Here is an 18,385-nt window from a genome sequence, read left to right as displayed (position 1 = left end):
GATTACTGGCACTTCCATTCATTTCAATGGGGAAAGATGATTTGGTCATAGCACAAATCAAGCTACTGCACTCGAAGTTTATCTCCTCCATCGCTCATCCGTCTTGCTCCAGATTTTGTCGCACGCGCACGTTGAGGATGTTTTTGTGGCGTTCCCCATCTGGCGCCGCACGAAAGTGGTCGCGGCGGTGGTCTTGGGGGTGTAGATGGGGACAGGCGGCGCAGTTGCGTAACAGTTGCTGGCTGTTACGTAATTGGATGCATATTTGATGGCGAGCGCTGCTGCCATAATGTAGCGAGAGAGCGGGACGGGATTTTTGTGCACTTGAGCCTCACGGAGTCGTTGCGTCACCGGGAAACAGAGCGGGGAGGCCGAGCGGGGAGGCCGAGCGGGAACTGCGTGCGTGCGTGCGTGCGTGCGCAAATGCGTGTGTGGGTGAGAGTGAGTGGGTAGTGCTTGGGCCTGTGAGTGTGCATGAGGGTGTGTTTGAGTCGGTGAGTGGAAGGGTGTCAGGGTTAGCGTGTGTTAGTGAGAGTGTGAGAGGTTGTTCGTCTGTGTGTGCGAGCGAGATCTCGGGATTCGGAGGGAGGGGAGAAAGGAAGCAAGGAACAGAAAAAAGGGAAGAATGAAGGGACACGAGGAAGGAAGGAGAAGGAGGAAGGAAAGAAGGAAGAAAGCAAAGGAAGAGAAGGGAGGGACGCAGGGAGGGAAGGTTGAAAAGAAGGAAGGAGGAAAGGGGAAGAACGAAGGAATAAAGGAAGGATGAGAAATGGGGAAGGATGGGAATAGAGAAGGAAGGGATGAAGGGAGGTAGAAGAAGAGAAGGAAGGAGAGGAAACAAGGAAGTAAGGAAAGGAGAGTAGGCAGGAAGGGAAAAGGAAGAAAGGAAGGAAGAGAAGGGAGACAGGAAGAAAAGAAAGAAGGAAGGAGAAAGGGGAAGAATGAAGGAATAATAGGAAGGAAGGAAAGGAAGAAGGGGAAAAAGGATGGAAGGAAAGAAGGAAGGAAGAACGCAAAGGAAGAGAAGGGAGGGAGGGAGGCAATGGAAGGAAGAAAAGTAGGGAGGAGGAAGGAAGGAATGAAAGGGAGGATGGGAAAAGAGAAGGAAGAAGGGATGAAGGAAGGAAGAGAAAGAAGGGAAGGAATGAAAGGAAGGATGGGCACAAAGGAAGGAAGGAAGTTGCATCACAAACACAATCTGTAGTCACAGCATCCTTACAATGACATGAGCCTGTTTTGAGGGGGCGGTCCTGTCTCATGCACGTGAGCAACCAATGGCAAGTAGCGCTTTTGTTACCACACCAAGACAGCATGGACGATATTTTCCCTCTCCCTCGCAGAACTTCAGTCTTTTTTGTTGCCGTGTTGCTTCAACTGATCTTCCACACTTTTTTTGTTGACGGCTTCCAAAATGGTGAAAGCAAACAAAGTCGGTTTTGTTTTTGTGTCTTTTTGTTGTAATTGCAGCGTGACTCATCAAATCACCACGTTTTTATTGGTCCTCACAAAGCCGCAGTCAGCTTGATTACCGACAAAATAAACGCAATCAAGTCAAGACGTAAACATGGGCAGACAACAAAGACCGTTTATTCTTAATCCGTACACTGCCTTTCCTTTGCTGTTGTCAGCTTCCATGAGACTGAATTGTAGCTAACCGTGCTAATGCTGCTAACAACAGGGAGGCTGACCTTGGAGTGACTTTGAGTCCGCAGTTAACACGCTTACGTAACATCAAAGTGCGCCCGTGCCGCTGACATCGATCACGCTTGGCCGGCCGTCAGCTAGCGGATCAATGGAAGCCTAACGAGATAAATGAGCGCGCTAATGAGTTGACCGAGCACTGGCACAATCGCTAAACGGATAGCGAGCGAGTGTGATGTTTGGCACAGCCACTTCCTGTTTCCTCCAAGTTAGCCAGGAATGCAGGGAATCTTGTCATGCCAAATTTGGAAGAAAGAAAAGGGTGCAAATTTTGGTAAATGTGGAAAAGAGATCTTAAGATGTTGGAATGAGAAATGTGTGGAACTTTTTGGTTGAAGGTCTCATTCACTTGAATGTTCTTTCGCTTGTGGATATTCTCAAATGGAATCTTTTGACAGACAAAGCAGAGTGGTAAACCAGTCAAAATGATGCAAGGATCGCTATTGGAAGTGAAGGTAGTTGGCGGCTGTAAAACAACCTAAAAGTCAAATAATTCAGAAGTCAAACTAAATAAAAGTTAGACACCTCAAATGTCAAATAGATCAAGTCAGACAACTAAAAAGTGAAATTGTCCAAAAGTCAGTTGGTCCAAAAGTCAAATCATTCAGAAGTCTAACAAAATAAAACTAAGGCACCTTAAAAGTCAAATAATTCAAAAGTAGAACAACGCAAAAGTTAGATGCCTCCAAAGTTAAATGTTTCAAAAGTCAAATAATTCAAAACTCAAACAAAATAAAAGCTAGACACCTCAAAAGTCAAATAGTTCAAGTCAGACAACTAAAGAGTCAGATTCCCCAAAAGTCAAAGACTTCAAGCCTCCAATATTCCGAAAGTCAAATTCCTCAAAAGTCAAATGCTTCAGAAGTCAAACACTTCAAAGTTCTAACACCCCAAAGTCAAACTCCTCAAAAGTCAAATGCTTCAGAAGTCAAGCACCTTGAAAGTCAAACAGCAGTCAAATAATTCAAAAGTCAAACAAAACAAATATCAGACACTTCAAAAGTCAAGTAGTTCAAAAGTCAGACAACTAAAAAGTCCGTTGGTCCAAAAGGCAAACATTCAAAAGTCATAATTTTTAAAACTCAAATCACCAACTCAAAAGTTAGACACCTGAAAAAATCAAATAATTCAAGAGTCAAACACCCCAAAGGTCAAATGCCTCGAAACCCAGACTTCAAACAAGCAACATCTCGAAAGTCAAATTCTTTCAAAATCAACTGCTTCAACAGTCACAAGCCAAAAAAATCCAACAACCACACAAGCATCCTTGCGCTTCCTCTGCATTTTTTCCCCAGCGCAGCAGTTGAGAAGTTGCGCTTCCCGTTGGCGCTTGTCTGCTTTTTGCGATGACTCACCACGTGAGCCCGTCTTGTCACCAGTCAGGATTGTGGGCAGCGGCTCTTAATGCACTCCAAGCCTTCGTGCACTCGAACACACTTCTGGTTTTCACGTGCTGACTCACGTCGTCCGTCGCTTTCCGGCTCCTCAAAAATCCCCCCCCCCAAAATCTTCTTCTGTCTCCACTTGTCAGCTGGCGCGGCCTTGCCCCGCGGTGCTAAAATTACTCGGAAAAGCCGCTGTTATGTTATGTGTCCCCCCCCCCCCCCCCCTCGGCCCGCCTTTCCCCGGGAGACCCCCAGAGACTCCGCAGCATCCAGTGTCGAGTTTCACACAAACACATGGAGAGACGGAGAGCGCGGCAGGGGAAGGCCGTCCATCCGACATGCGCTCAAGCTCGTATTTTGACTCCAGCAAGTTGATATAGAACGTCGGACGAGGCTAATTTAGCATCGTCAAAAAGAACATGATCAAAACATTATAAGGACATTGAAACAACATAGACCAGAAACAGAACATTTTAACAGTATAGGATATTACGACAACATAGAACACTATAGCAAAACAGAATGTGAAACATAGACATCATAACTACCATAGATATCTATAAAGACTTGGATGTCTTACGGCACAGGCGGCCATCTTGTGACAGGCAGGCAGTCTGGTCTGTTGTATTGACTGCGAGTGAAGGTGAGTGATCTGAATAAACTTTTTTTTTATTTTCTCGCTTCAAACTTGACGGTTTGAACACGGTTTGCTTTCTCACAATTAATTACTAATTATTAACAACTACTGTATGTTGTATACTCGCTACGCTTATAAACTAAACTGCTCGATAGTCTGTTGATTTTTGGTAAATTCATTTAAAGAGCATGTACGATTAAAAACACAGTAATGAATGAGAGAGGCGGAGCAAGGTTACTGCAGCAAGATGGCCGCCATTTGCGGACTTTCAATTCCAGACAAGACATCTAGTCTTTATAGATATCTATAATAAGAACAGAAAACGTTACGACAACATAGACAACAATACATAGATAATACGACAGCAATATGGATTATGGAAATGGAGTATTATCAGGGGTGGCAAATCCAGGTCCAGAAAGTAAAAACCCTGCCACGGTTTGGCTTTAGCCCCTGATGCTAGCGAGCAAGCTCCCTAGCTAGCTCCCATGGTGCTCATTTACCTGCTAGGGAGCTAGCTGGCTAGCATTAGGGGCTAAAGCCAAACTGTGGCAAAGTTTTTACTTTCTGGACCTGGATTTGCCACCTCTTTGTATTATCATACTGTGGGACACTATAACGTTATAGAGCAAAACAAAAAAAGGAAACATTTTAAAAGCATTGGACATTAAAGTATAATGTAATTCTAAAAACATACAACATAGAACATTACAGCAAAATAGAACTGACAGCAGCATAGGCAAACTGTGGACTGTTACCACAACAACAATGTCTCATTCTCACAACATAGACAAAAAAAACAGAACATAAAAGCACCAGGGAACATATTACACATATATAATGACGTAGAAAAATACTAGAGCTGGAACGCGCCCCAGATTCCAAAACTGCCGCTTTGATTTGCAGCTGATCTCGCTAATTAGCGCCCAAGCTAACCTTTTGTGTTCAGACGTTTGACTCGTTAATGAACGTCGGGATCCATGCCAACTTCACACTAACCTTTAAGAGCTGACGTCAGCAACTTGGTGCATGTGCGTGCGTGCGTGCGTGTGCGTGAGCATGCATGCCCACCAACTTTGTGACAATGCATCAGTCACAGTTAACTGGCAGCAAAAAAAACAAAAAACGTGATCAGCGCAAACTTTTGCAATCAAATTACTTAAAAGACACACACACACCTAACATTGCTGGAATCAGGCACAGCTGTGTGATTGCATGTGTGTGTGTGTTGCATAAGAGTGTAGCGTGTGTGTCCCCCTGTGGCTTGGAGGCCGCAGTGGTCCCTCTCGCTCACTCGCAACTCGCTGGCGTCGCCAAAGCAAATAAACAAGCGACGGCTTTTGTGTTTGTGCTTCACACCCACGCACACACAGGCACGCTTTCATGCAAAACACACACACACACACGCGTAACGACGTACACACTCTGGACAGAAGTATTGGGACACCAACCCCAAACTTTATTGTGCAACAGCTACACCACCTCATATGACTTTTCCCTTTCAGAATCAATTGAAACCGTTAATTCATTCCAGACCAAAATGCAACCATTTTTATAAAATAAACAAAAATAAAATTGTTGGGAAAATCAAAAATAATTAGCACTGTGCTGTGTAAAACAAAAAAGGAGTGTAAATAAATAAACTGCCGTTAAAAAGTGTCAATATTGTACGCTGTGTACTTTAAGGGGCGTGGCCTAGTGAGTGAGCAGCTGGGTGTGAGTTGTGGGTCTACCATAAATCATAAAAAAGTTGCACAGGTTAAAATTATAAATCCCCAAAGGTTGTAGGTGACTTCTACGCTCTGCACTCCATTTATTAAAAAAGCTAAAACTAATACTAACACTTTTAAAAACTAAAGTATAACAACGTATTTTGCACTTGACAAATACTTTATATATTTTAGAAAAACTAATACTTATACAAAGTTTTTTGAAAAGTAAACTATAAAAAAAGCATTTTGCACTTGACAAACACTCCCAAAAATGCTAAAACTAATACTAAAGCTATTAAAATCCAAACCACAATGAAGCAGCTTGCACTTGACAAATACTCCATAATAATATATTTTTTAAAAACAACAACACTGAAATTAATACTAAAATCATTCAAAACTAAACTATAACAATGTGTTTCGTATAACAATATATAATAAATAAAAACAAACTATAATGCACAATTCTTCTCCAGGCCGAGGGAAAACATTTGCAATTGGAACCCAGAACCTCTCAACTGCGAGGCAGGCTTCCCACCCACTAGCCTCACAATGCTACCCTTGATGAAGCTATTCAAAAAGATCAATCTTTATTCGTTCTCTCTGAGTGACAATAGGATCCAAGCTTGTGTAATGAAGGACAAATCATCATTAGAATGGGAATGTCGATTTCTGTCAAACCTGTTGTACTTGACGTGCGTGCGTGTGCGTGTGTGTGTGTACTTGTACCATCGGGTCGCTGCAAAAGTGCCGGCAGCGGCGTCCGGGCGCTTCTCCCCACTCGGGGCCCCCTCTGTCTATTTCTGGCTCTGCGTCATGCCTGGGCTTTACTCCTGTGGCAAGAGGAGTGTTTCTCTAGGGCTCCCACACACACACAAAACACAAACACATAACACACACACACACACACACACACACACACACACACGGGCCGGTGAAGCACGTGTAAACATAGACGGCGAGAGAAGGTGTCTGGACAGTGGACACACAGCAGAGTGGCTGATTGACGGCTGCTTTTGGGGACAGGAAGTGAAAGTGTGCGAGTGTGCGTGACGCCGAAAAAGAGACAGGAAGTGAGACGACAACAGGTCGCCGTGTCTGTTGCCGTGGCGATGGAGGAAAAGGAGGGAATTTTCTTGCAGGTTTGTTAACCCCTTTGAGATGATTATACACACGCGCGCGCGCGCATACATACACACAACTTGACGAAGCGCATGGGCAACATGTCGAAGGTTGCTTGATAGGTGGTAAAACTTTTGTGACGTGTGGGGGGCGGGGGCGGGAGGGGGGTTACAGGAAGTCAGACAGTCAGACGACAGGTGGCTTTGCCTGTTGCCGTGGCGATGGAGGAAAAGGAGGGAATTCGTTTTTGAGTCAGTCTAGACATTTTAGACTATTCTATAGTGTGTGTTACTAAGTAAGTATGGGGGGGGGGGGGGCACCGGTGTTGTCGTGGTGACACAGCAAACATTATTGACAGCGTGTGACAAGTCTCTATTATAGTACACACACACACATCTATACTGTCTCTCTTGCTCGGTCTCTCTCTCTCTCTCTCTCTCTCTCACACACACACGCACACACACACACACACACACACTCTCACGTGCACAGCAGGGCCAAGGCCCGAGCACACTTCACTGTCTGAGAATTTGTGAATGGAAAAATGCTTTAACACACTTGGCGCTCCAACGTGACTTCCTGTGTGTGTGCGTGTGTGTGTGTGCGCGCGCATGCTTTTGTGACCCTGTTTGTGCACATCTTGTATATGTGTTGTGTATTTTTGCGGTTGTCCATGTGTGTACATTTGTGATTTGTGGGTATTTGTGTGTCTGTGTGTACACGTGTGGCACGTGTGTGTGTGTTTGTGCACGTGAGGTATATTGTGTGTGTTTGTGTCTGTCATGTGTGTTTATCTGTCTGTGTGTACATTTGTGTGCATGTATGCCGTGTGTTATTCCCACAGATTTGAAATCGACTTGGGTGGGTGTTCTCCGGCGGGGGTGGTGGGACCTGTGGTCCCCACAATGAGTCTAAAAGACCGGAATATGGTCCTCACAAGATTACACGGACAGGGACACACACACACACACACACACACACACACACACACACAAGGTCCAGGTGGCCGCATCACCTTGCCGTCCATCTTTTCCGACACATCTCTCTCTCGCTCCCTCTTCCCGGCAGGTAGAAAGCATCACGCCATCACGCCGTCTGTGCTGCCATCCGTGCCAGGGCCGCACACGCAAACACACACACGCTTACAGGAAGTGGCGGTATACGATGGGCCCTGGTCGCCTGGCAAACGGCCGGACGCATGATGGCGGGATGAAGGATGGATGGCGTAGCGTTCAAGTGCGCGTGGAAACTTGCTTGCACTTTGCCAAACGCTTTTGCCTTCCTTCTCCTCTCTCATGTAAACTATATGAGTGTGTGTGTGTGTGCGCGCTAGCCCAGGGAGTGTCCACTGTGTGTGTGAGGTTGGAATGCAGCTCGTAAGTCACCTCTGATTTTCCACTCCCGCTGGGACACATCCCATTATCAGTTTTATATGAAACGAGGAAATTCCTCTGCGGTTTGTGTGTGTGTGTGTGTGTGTGTGTGAGAGTTAAACTCACACGCATACACACTGCCCCCCACCCGCTCTCCGCACCTCTCGAACCTCCCCCACCGGTGACCTACTTCTTGCAAACATTCTCCGGAGTCCGAGAGTGTTAAGCATTGGTTTCTCTCTGCGTACGTTTTGTGCTTCTGGAGATCTGTTGACGGTTGCCGTGGTTACGTGGCAGCACCTTCTCATCAAGTGATGTCATCAGCAACATTTGTTAGCGTGGCTAGCGGGTCTTTGATGTTTTGACGGATGGCAGCCAATGAGCTGCGAGATGGTTGGCGCAGTCAAATGAGATTGACTCTTTTGGGTCCAAGTATGAAAAGAAATCTAATATTAATTTGAAGCATTTATTTGAATTTGTTTTTTTTAAGTTTACATTAAAAGATTCTAATAAACATTTTATTAGTATTTTTAAAATCATATTTTGTTTTACATTTGTGATTATTTTAAGTGTAATTTTATTTTTAAAGTTTACTTTGAAGTTATTTTTGTATTTAAATTGTATTAGTATTTTTCCATTATACATTTTTATATTTTTTATATTCATTATTATATATATTTTTATTTATATATTTTCTGTATTTATTTTTTATATGTTTTAGATTTTTATATATTCTATGATTTATTTTTTTATTTTCAAACTTTTTTTGTTACTTTTTTAAGTGTATTTCTACACTGCATTTATGCATTGCAGCGCCAACTACTGGTGTGGAGGGCTTACTTTATGTCAGATATTTTTCGCTATATTCAAGGCTGCTATTGGCAGCTTTTATGTTACCCAATTGCTGAGATTTAGATTTTTCCAACATGAATTTTGTTTGCATTTTTTTTAATCATATTTAATTTGTTTAATTTGTTTTAAATTATTTTTGTATTTACTTTTAAGCCATGTTATTATATATATATATATTTTTTAAATATTTCAATTGTGCATGGCGCATCTTTTAGTGCACAAGTGAATGGGCCAAGCAGCAGACTAGTAGGATGGCGACTAAAAGCGGTTCTGGGCCGTCGGCATCGGCGTGGGTTGTGCAACGTGGATTTAGTGGGTGTGATGAAGTATGTGCGCCTCATAAACGCCAGCGTGAAAAGAGAGCGAGCTTGTGCTTGTGCCAAGAATGCTCCACACAAAAGCACTCTTTACTTTTTTTTTTTTTTTTTACACATTGATGCCCACCAAGCACAAACAATGTACAGTGCATGCTCGACTGCGTTATTTTTTTTTAGGAATCATCAATGCGGTACAAAAAGGAAATATGGCGCATACGTCATCTGTTGTCATCTGTTAACGACCACCAGCGAATATATCAGTCAAGTACGTTTTTCAACCGTCGGCGTGAAAGTGGACCGTTGGGAAGCCACTGCAATAACAAACGGGTGCCAGTAGATGGCGGTGTGGAGTAGAAGATAACGATGAGGTGGCGAATCTCGGCTCAATTATGAGATGTTGCCGTAAATAAGATGAAGATAAAAATAAAGTTGATGGAGTGAATGGGGAAGGCATCGACGTTCAACTCGAGCCATGCAGTGAAGTGAGTCCGCAGCCGTGTTTTTTGATGTGTAATAACAGTGTTATTACATTATTACACTTTTTTCTACATTGCACAATATTTTTGTATTATAAATTGCTCCCACTCACTCTTAATGTATTAAATGTGTTTAATTAAGACCGTATGCCCGGTTTTCAAATCCCTGTTTTGCAGATTTCAACCCCAACAATGCAGAGGCGAATTACTGTAAATACGTTTCCATTGATATAATATTAACGATCAGGTAACGGTTGTTGTTCTGCATTCCCAAAACTCCGAGAGAAAAAAAATCAGCAAAACCGCTCCGGCGTGGATAGAAACGAATTTGAACGCGACCGCAAGCAGAAATGGAACTCAAGTCGGCCGTAAAACAAACATTCTTGCCGCAGCTCAATTACACTCTCGCCATCATTGCTGCTTTCAAACCACCGGGCCCGAATCCAAACTCCTCCAGGCAGGAGGTCACCTACCACGGAAACGCACACTCCTCCGCACGCGCACGCAAGTTTCACTTATGAAATGATTTACCTCCTGACATTTTTTTTTTCTGTGTTCATTCACTCTCATTCACTTCCATGCTTGGCATTGTGTGTGTGTGCGTGCGTGCGCGCGCGCAGGGCTCCAGATGTTCAGCTGAGGTCGGCTTCTGCTCGTGTCCACTGCGGCTGTCATCGACAGGCGTCTAAATTTACGACCCAAACACTCCCGAGTTGCGTTAGTTTGACGCAAGGCGACGAAAATACTCAATCTGACTTTCAGTGGCCAGCTTGTGTGTGTGTGTGTGTGTGTGTGTGTGTGTGTGTGTGAGCGTGCGCGTGTGTAGAAAGTTCTTCTTCTTGAATCATTAGCTAAATTTGTTCTGCGACTGAGCTCCTAATTTTTCGGTTTCCCACTCAGTTTGTCCAAATTTCACATTTTATCCACTTTTTCACTTTCATTTGCTGTCCCAATACTTCTGTCCTGACTTCCTACGGGTCTTCCAATATTTTTGTCCAAATGTTTTTCATTTTCCATTTGTGTCCAAATTTTGTTGTGGTTCAAGCTAAGCTTATTTATTTATTGACTTTCTGTTCATTTACCCAATTTTTTGTCCAAATTTTCTTGACATTTCACTTCCTTTGTGAGTCCCAATACTTTTGCGCAAATTTTCTTCACTTTTCACTTCCTGTTCTGCTCCAAAACATTTTTTTCCCCTCAAAATTTTAAATGGTTTATAACTTTCATTCGCGTCCGTATATTTTTGTCCAATCTCCACATTCCCTCCCCCCCCCCCATTTTCATTTACAGTGAGTGTCCCAATAATTTTGTGCAAATTTGCTTCAGTTTTCAATTCAATTTCAATTCTGTCCCATAATATTTCCCCTCCAATTTTCACTTTAAATAAACAATTAGATAAATAAATAAATAAATAAATAAATTCTCATGCACGTCCCAATACTTTTGTTCCAAAAAAAATTCCACACCAGGTACCGTGAGTTGTGTTGAAGTTTTGTGAAAAGGAGACATTGCATTTCGTTACATGTATTAAAAGATTAAAACCGCCAAAACCGTAAAACGCCTCACAAAACGTGTGTGTATGGCGTGTGCATGTGTACGTTGATGCGGTTCCCATCAGGCCATCCTCCTTCTTTCTTTTTTCTTTTTTTACCAGAAACTGTGCCGCTGACTCACGTACGAGTCAGTAAAAAAGTTTGACTGTCTTGATGACTTTTTGACCTTTGGATGCTGACTCTTCGCTGGGAGGCCGCGGTCGCCATGGCGACAGCGGCCACTTCCCTCGGCGGGCGTCGCCGGTGGCGAGGCGCATATGTTTGGTGGAATTAATACCGAGTCAGCAAAGCGTGACATTGATGCACGCCGCTGATGCGGCTTCCCGCATTCAGATAATGAGATGACGTTCAAGTGTTGAACTGTGTTATTGGCTTTCTGTAGGCGCAAAAAGCAGGATTACAGAGGATTTAACAGTCGATAATCTTCAGCAAAAAAATAGGCGGGTCTTGAAATACTTCCTGTTTATGAACACTGACCTGGTGACCAATCCACCTCTCAGTCAAGAAAAATGGGAAGTGAGCTCATCGTTGTGGTGTTCAGTTCGGACATGTGTGCGGAATTCTCTGCGGCGAGCGAGCGAGCGAGATGATCCTGACAAGATTGGAGGGCCGCGGAGGAATTCCGGGAAAAGAAATTCAAACAGCACGAGCGAGCAAATCGGCTGCGGGAATGACAACGGCATGACATCATCGACACTCGTTGTCCAACGCCGGCCGCGCGTTCGAGAAGACATACGCACGCACGCACGCACGCACAAGTCACTATTGATGAGGAGGATGATGATGATGATGATGATGATGAAGATGATTGAGGAGTGAAAAAAGAAAGAATGAAAGAGGGAAGGAAGGAAGCAGGTCAGAATGAAGTCAGAGTTGAGGGATTGGGCGGAACCAGATGGGAAACACATGCTGTCAGATACACACACGCACACACACACACACACGCACATGATGACCTCTTGACAGCAGATGGAGAGATGACACACACGCACACACAATCTGTCACACAGCATATTTCCACTGTCGCCAAGAGCGAAGGGCATGCTGGGTAATGGAGTCATGCTGCCTCAAATATTATTATTATTTTTATTGTTATTATCATTATCCATCCATCCATTTTCTTGTCCTCACAAGGGTCATTATTATTATTATTATTATTATTGTTATTATTAGTGTTGTTATTGTTATTATCATTATTATCATTATCATCATCATCATCATCATTAGAGCCCCACCAACGTGGATTTTTTTAGGCCAATGCTGCTATTGATTTTTAGAAAAACACACCGATTACCGATTAATTGGTCGAGTAATATAAAAAATATATATACTGCGTTAAATATTTGTCGTAAATCTTGAATTTCCCTTTGGGGTCGAATGAAGCTCATCTATGTCCATCCTTCAATTTTCCTGGTGCTGATATATGATTGTAATATCACGATAATATTTCATCATACATTTTTCATGAAGATCATTTTTTCCCCGATGAGCCGCGAGGAATGACAGAAATGAGCAGAACATTTATATTGAATCTTGATAATAACATTCATGGCTGCCGGTTGCCAGTTTGAATCTCACCTGAGGGCCACTTCTCGGGAAGTCAAATATACGAGGTCACTTGAAGGCATCGCGGGTGGCGGTCGGGCACGGATTGAAACGCCGTGGTTCTTCCCGGCCTATAAATATGATGATAAATATTTGAGCGGTCCCATTAGAGCGCCAGGTTGTCTCATCACGCCAACCTCGTCCCACCTAATGGTCTTGTCGGGCCCGCGGGCCTGCCGGCTAATTAAGAGCCAAACACGTTCAACAAGTTGAGACTGTTCATTAAGGCTGATTAATTAACAGCGCGGAGGTTGGTTAGCGACCGGTGTGATTAATTCAAGCAAGCCAAGAAAGTGAGGAATGGTCGCGACCCCCCCGGGAGGAGGAAAAGGACGCCAAAAAAGAAAGATTGATGGGCCCAAAAAAGGAGAAATTTAGGAGGCGCCGGAATAGAAAAGTCAGATGTGATTTAGTGACGTGGAAATGAAGACGAGCAAAAGGAAGCGACAAAATGGAGGCGAGGCGCCAAATCACTGGCGTGAAGAAAAGATCAGTGACTTCATTCCAACACTTACATGATTAAAATGTGCTTTTTATTTGGTTGTTTTCAAGCAAAAGGGCATAACTTTAGTTTTTTTTTGCAATAAGTGATCAATATCACGTTTTTAACATACAGTACTTTATATAGTACATTAAAATAAATAAAATAAAAATAAATAAAAACATAATCGCTCACAATTTAATATACAAAATCTCACATTTCACATTTTAATATAATACTTTTCACGTTCTAATGTGATGCACTTAACTATATTTCACATTTTAACGTAATAAATTTCATATTTTAATGTAATGTAATATTTTTAACATAATACATTCACATTTAAAGTAGTGAATTTTAATGTAATAAATTTCATATTTTAACTTAATAAATGTAACACTCTTTACATAATAAATTTCACATTTTAACGTAATAAATTTCATATTTTAATGTAATGTAATATTTTTAACATAATACGTTCACATTTAAAGTAGTGAATTTTACATTTTAATGTAATCAATTTCATATTTTAACTTAATAAATGCAACACTCTTTACATAATAAATAGCACATTTTAACGTGATGAATGTAAAATTTTTAGTTTTTTAACATGAGAAATTTTCATATTTTAAACGTGGTAAATTTCAAATTTTTTTCGTAATAAATTGCACATTTTAACGTAATAAATTTCACATTTTAACGTGGTAAGTTTCACATTTAAAGTAGTGAATTTTACATTTTAATGTAATCAATTTCATATTTTAACTTAATAAATGTAACACTCTTTACATAATAAATATTACATTTTAACGTGATAAATGTAATTTTTTTTGTTTTTTAACATGATAAATTTTCATATTTTAAACGTGGTAAATTTCAAATTTTTAACGTAATAAATTGCACATTTTAACGTAATAAATTGCACATTTTAACGTGGTAAGTTTCACATTTAAAGTAATAAATTTCACATTTTAAAGTAATGAATTATACATTTTAGCGTGATAAATGTAACATTTTTAACGTGATAAATTTCACATTTTTTATGTGATAAATTGCACATTTCAACGTAATAAATGTCACATTTTAATGTCATAAATTTCATAATTTATTGTACCATTATGTACAGTGCAATTCGATGCATACTGCTACATTCATGAAAACTGGGAAATTTGAGTTTCACGCCTGCAACATCTACTTCCTCGCCATAATGCAGTCGCGTTAAATCGACCGGTCGCCAGTCAATTGACCGGTCGCACATAGACGACGAGCCATATTCACGACAAGACAAGTGTAATATTTTCTGATTCCCAGCATTCGTGTCCTATTCTGGCCAAACTAAAAACAAGAAGTAGCAGGAAGCGCAACGCAGCATCAGGCGGCGGCGATGTGTCACATGTGCCGGGGAAAATTTGGGAGGGTTTTCAGGCACAAAGTGAACGAGAGAGGGATGATTTCCTTGGGGGCCATCTGTGCTCGCAAGACTTTTTACTTGTAGATGTTCGTCTTGCGCGCACCCGCGCACCCGCGCACACACCTCCTACCTACCTGCTGCTCGTCGGATGTGAGGGGCGGGAGACATTAGCGTTGTGTGGGTGAGCAGGCAGCACTCATCTGTGTGTGTCTGCGTGTGTGTAGGTGGCAGGTGAATGACTACCGTCTCCAACACCTGTTGCGTATACACACACACACACACACACACACACACACACACACACTGGATCAGAATGTTTGTCAGTCCAGATTCTGGTTCTGCTTCTTGTTATTGTGAAGCGCCAGTCCCGACCTACATCTCTTTTTTTTTTTTATTGTTCTTACGCCGTTGAAGGTTCCGCGAGACGCTGGCAGGCTCTCGCGTCTGACGCAACGGCGGGCAACACGGCCTCCAGCAGAACTTCCTGCCTGTGAGGCCTGAGAAACAAACGAGCTGAGCGGAAAGGAAGTGAGGGGGTGCGTGAGGAAGCCCGGGGAGTGGGGGGGGGGGGGTGTGGGCGGGGGGTATGCAGATGAACGGAAGTGGCAACGCACACACACACTCGAAACTGAAAGGAGGCTAAAGATGACGATAACGAAGATGATCGCATGCCGAAAAGGCGTGACCCGATTATTGGTTCTTCGCAGTTCTAGATGAGACGAGCTGTTGGTAGATGGGTCCATCTGGTTCTGGTTCACTCCAGAAGTGCTGCTTGTCAGTGGGTCTGCTTGGTTCTAGAAAGTTCTAGATGAATTTAGTTGACACTGGATGTCACCGGATGGTTCTGGATAGTTTAGATGGTCTAGCTGGACCTATTAAAGTCATTGATGCTGTAGTGGTCCACTTCTTGTTGATGGTACTAGAAGACCTCCATTTTGGTCTAGTTCGTATAAGATGATTTTGCTGATGGTTTTGCCTGCTTGTACAGTAGATGGGACAAGAAGGTTCTATTTGGTTCTCGTTTTTCCCATCTGGTAGGTGGTTCTAGATGACCTTTTGGTTCTAACTTCTTCCAACTGGTAGGTGTGCCTACTTGGTTCCACATGGGCCTACATCAGTGGTGTCCCAACTCGGTCCTGGGGGGGCCGGTAGACCTGCAGGTTTTGGATGTTTCTCTTCTCCAACATAGCTGAAGCTCATCAGCAAGCTCTGCCTAAGCCTGATAACGATCCTGTTGATTGGAACAGGTGCGTCGGAACAGGGGAACCCCCAAAACCTGCAGGACACCGGCCCTCCAGGACCAAGCTTGGACACCCATGGCCTAGATGAATCTGAACCGGTTCCAGCTGCTTGTCAATGGTTCTGGCTTGGTCTCGAGAGGCTTGTAACTGCTTGTAGGTGGGACCAGAAGGTTCTATTTGGTTCACTTCTTCCAACTGGGAGATGGTTCTACCTGGTTCTGGTTGGGCCTAGATGAATCTGCCCTCTGGTTGTAAATGTTGCTAAATGCTTGAAGTTGGTTTCTACCTGCTTCTGTAGATGGTTGTGTCTACTTTGAGATCGGACAAGTTGTGCAGTTGTCGGTGCTAGATGGGTTCTACCTTGTTCCAACTGGTTTGTGAGTCTACTTGGTCCTGCAGGGACCTAGATGAATCTGGCTAATTCCAGTTGCAGCTGTTTTTTAATTCTACTAGTTGGTTCTGGCTTGGTCGATAGATGCTTGTAACTGCTTGTAGATGGGACCAGAAGGTTCTATTTGGTTCACTTCTTCCAACTGGGGGATGGTTCTACCTGGTTCTGGATGGGCCTAGATGAATCTGCCTAACTGGTTCCAGCTGGTTGTAAAATGCTGCTAAATGTATTTAAAAAAAAAAAAAAGAAAAAGAATTTTGATCGGACTAGCAGGTAGGTGCTATTTGGTGCTAGCTTGTTCTGACCGGTTTGAGATGTTTCTAGCTTGTCGTAACTGCTTGTAGCTGGTTGCAGATGTGTCTTGTTGGCTCTGGATTTGTGAGGATTGGAGGCGGTTGTGACTAGTTTATGTATCTGGGTACGTCTGCAGGCATTTTCTGACAGTGAACGAGCTCAAACACAAAACGAAATTGAGCTTTTTGTTTTTAGTTGAGCTGTCGCGTCACGATTTCAACCCGTGTGTCACGGCATGATTGCGACGTCGTGGGAATGACACGAAGAGAGCGGCTCGCCCCCACGGAGCCGGCGAAACATCTCAGGGTGTTTATGGGTGGAAAATCACAGCAGTCCTCATTTTACTCGCTGCCCGAGCGTGATGTCATTGGACGTCTGGGACGCTCGCTGCTTCCCATCAAGCTCCTCCCGTCTTTTCTTGCGGCCTGACAATCAGCGAAAGGAGCGCTTCTTTTTTTTTTTTTTACCAACGGATGATTCCTGATTCCCAAAAGGAGCGCTTGGACGTGCTCGTCCGATGTCCTTCAAGGGTTCTGAGTCCGAACCTGTGGGTTCCGTCTGGAGTTTCTTAACGAGGCGAGTCAGAAGATGTCCGAACGTGGACGACATGAGGACAAAGGCTGTTTTGGAATCATTCACAATATAGTTGGGATTTTTTTTTTTTATATATTTCAGTCATCCGTCAAATTAAATACATTTTAAAGGGCTACTCGGGCTGTTAATGACGTCTTTAGAGCGCCTCATCATTGGCCCTGAGTGCACATCATGCAGAGAAAGGAGGATGAACAAGGAGGAGGGGGGGATATTTTTTTAAAAGTCCTTTAGAGTGCCTTGTTGTCGACCGTGAGTGCTTGGAGAAAATGGAAAAAATGTAGAGAAAAAATGGAGAAAATGTAGAAGCGTGAAGGGGAAAAGAGTTGGCCACGTTAGAGCGCCTCGTTGTCATGAAAGAGAAAATAGGTCAGCAATGCAACCAGGGCTTCAGGCTGCCATGACCACTTTAGAGTGCCTTAGTTTTAATTCGTTTTTAGAGCAGGTTTGTTAGCTTTTATTTTTCGAAAATGCTTAATTTTGAGGTTCGTTTTTATTAGTTTCAGTATTAGTTTTAGTTTTTTAACTGTTCGACCTTGGAAATCCCAAAATAAATTGTATTTTTTTTTTAAAGAACCCTGAAAAGCTATTGTATGATAGTAATTGACAAAAATGAAGGACATTTTTGCTATCCTTATTTTAAAAAATGTAAGATGTAGTTTCAGTGAGCATTTTTATTTTATTTCCTTAATAAAAAAAATTTTATTTAATTTTTTATTTTGTTAACTATCCTTGGCCTGCGTGCAAATGGTGGATTTGGGAAAAAATTGGGGGGGGGGGGGGGGGTGAATTGTTTTAACAGCCAGTCTGTGGATAGGAGCTTCGCACTGGCATGGCCGTTTGAGTGCCTCGTTGTCACAATAGCCTCTAATTGTTGTGGTCATACGAAAGATGCTAGACAAATTGGCGTCCAATTTTCTAGGTTTTTGATTGACAGGTTTATGATTGCCAGTGAGAAAGCTGAGCGGGGGGGGGGGGGGGGGGATTTAGTGGCCACATTATTCCACAGATTTTCACTTGGCAATTTTTTGTAACTCCTTACATTCTGTAGCCTTGATCACAACATTGTGTCAAATTGACAAGATTTATTTTCATTTGAGTCCACGTTTGAAACAAAACGGCCTTGTGACGAGAAGTCGCACTTTGGTGGCCGGCGAGTGTTTCCCGACACAGCCCCAACGTCCGGCCGGCGTCCACAAAACGAGCGCACCCTTTCCTGTGTCCATCGTGCTTCCTGGAGGAT

General features: G+C 42.9%; 1 protein-coding gene across 5 annotated transcripts in view; it reads left to right on the top strand.

Annotated features, from left to right (window-relative positions):
• The window catches only part of hivep2a (HIVEP zinc finger 2a), a 57,315-nt gene that overhangs the window by 19,721 nt on the left and 19,209 nt on the right, over positions 1–18,385 (top strand). The window contains exon 1 of one of the 5 annotated variants that reach the window (XM_077553498.1): positions 5,560–6,577. The exons of the other annotated variants lie outside the window; for them this stretch is intronic. The gene's annotated coding sequence lies outside the window, so the exon portion shown is untranslated. Of the gene's footprint in view, positions 1–5,559; positions 6,578–18,385 lie in introns of those variants that run through there. 5 annotated transcript variants of the gene reach the window in all.

This window comes from Vanacampus margaritifer, chromosome 19 (assembly GCF_051991255.1).
Source record: "Vanacampus margaritifer isolate UIUO_Vmar chromosome 19, RoL_Vmar_1.0, whole genome shotgun sequence".
NCBI classification, from domain to species: domain Eukaryota; kingdom Metazoa; phylum Chordata; class Actinopteri; order Syngnathiformes; family Syngnathidae; genus Vanacampus; species Vanacampus margaritifer.
Note: the sequence above shows the minus strand (reverse complement) of the source record. Positions and strands in the feature narration are given on the sequence as shown.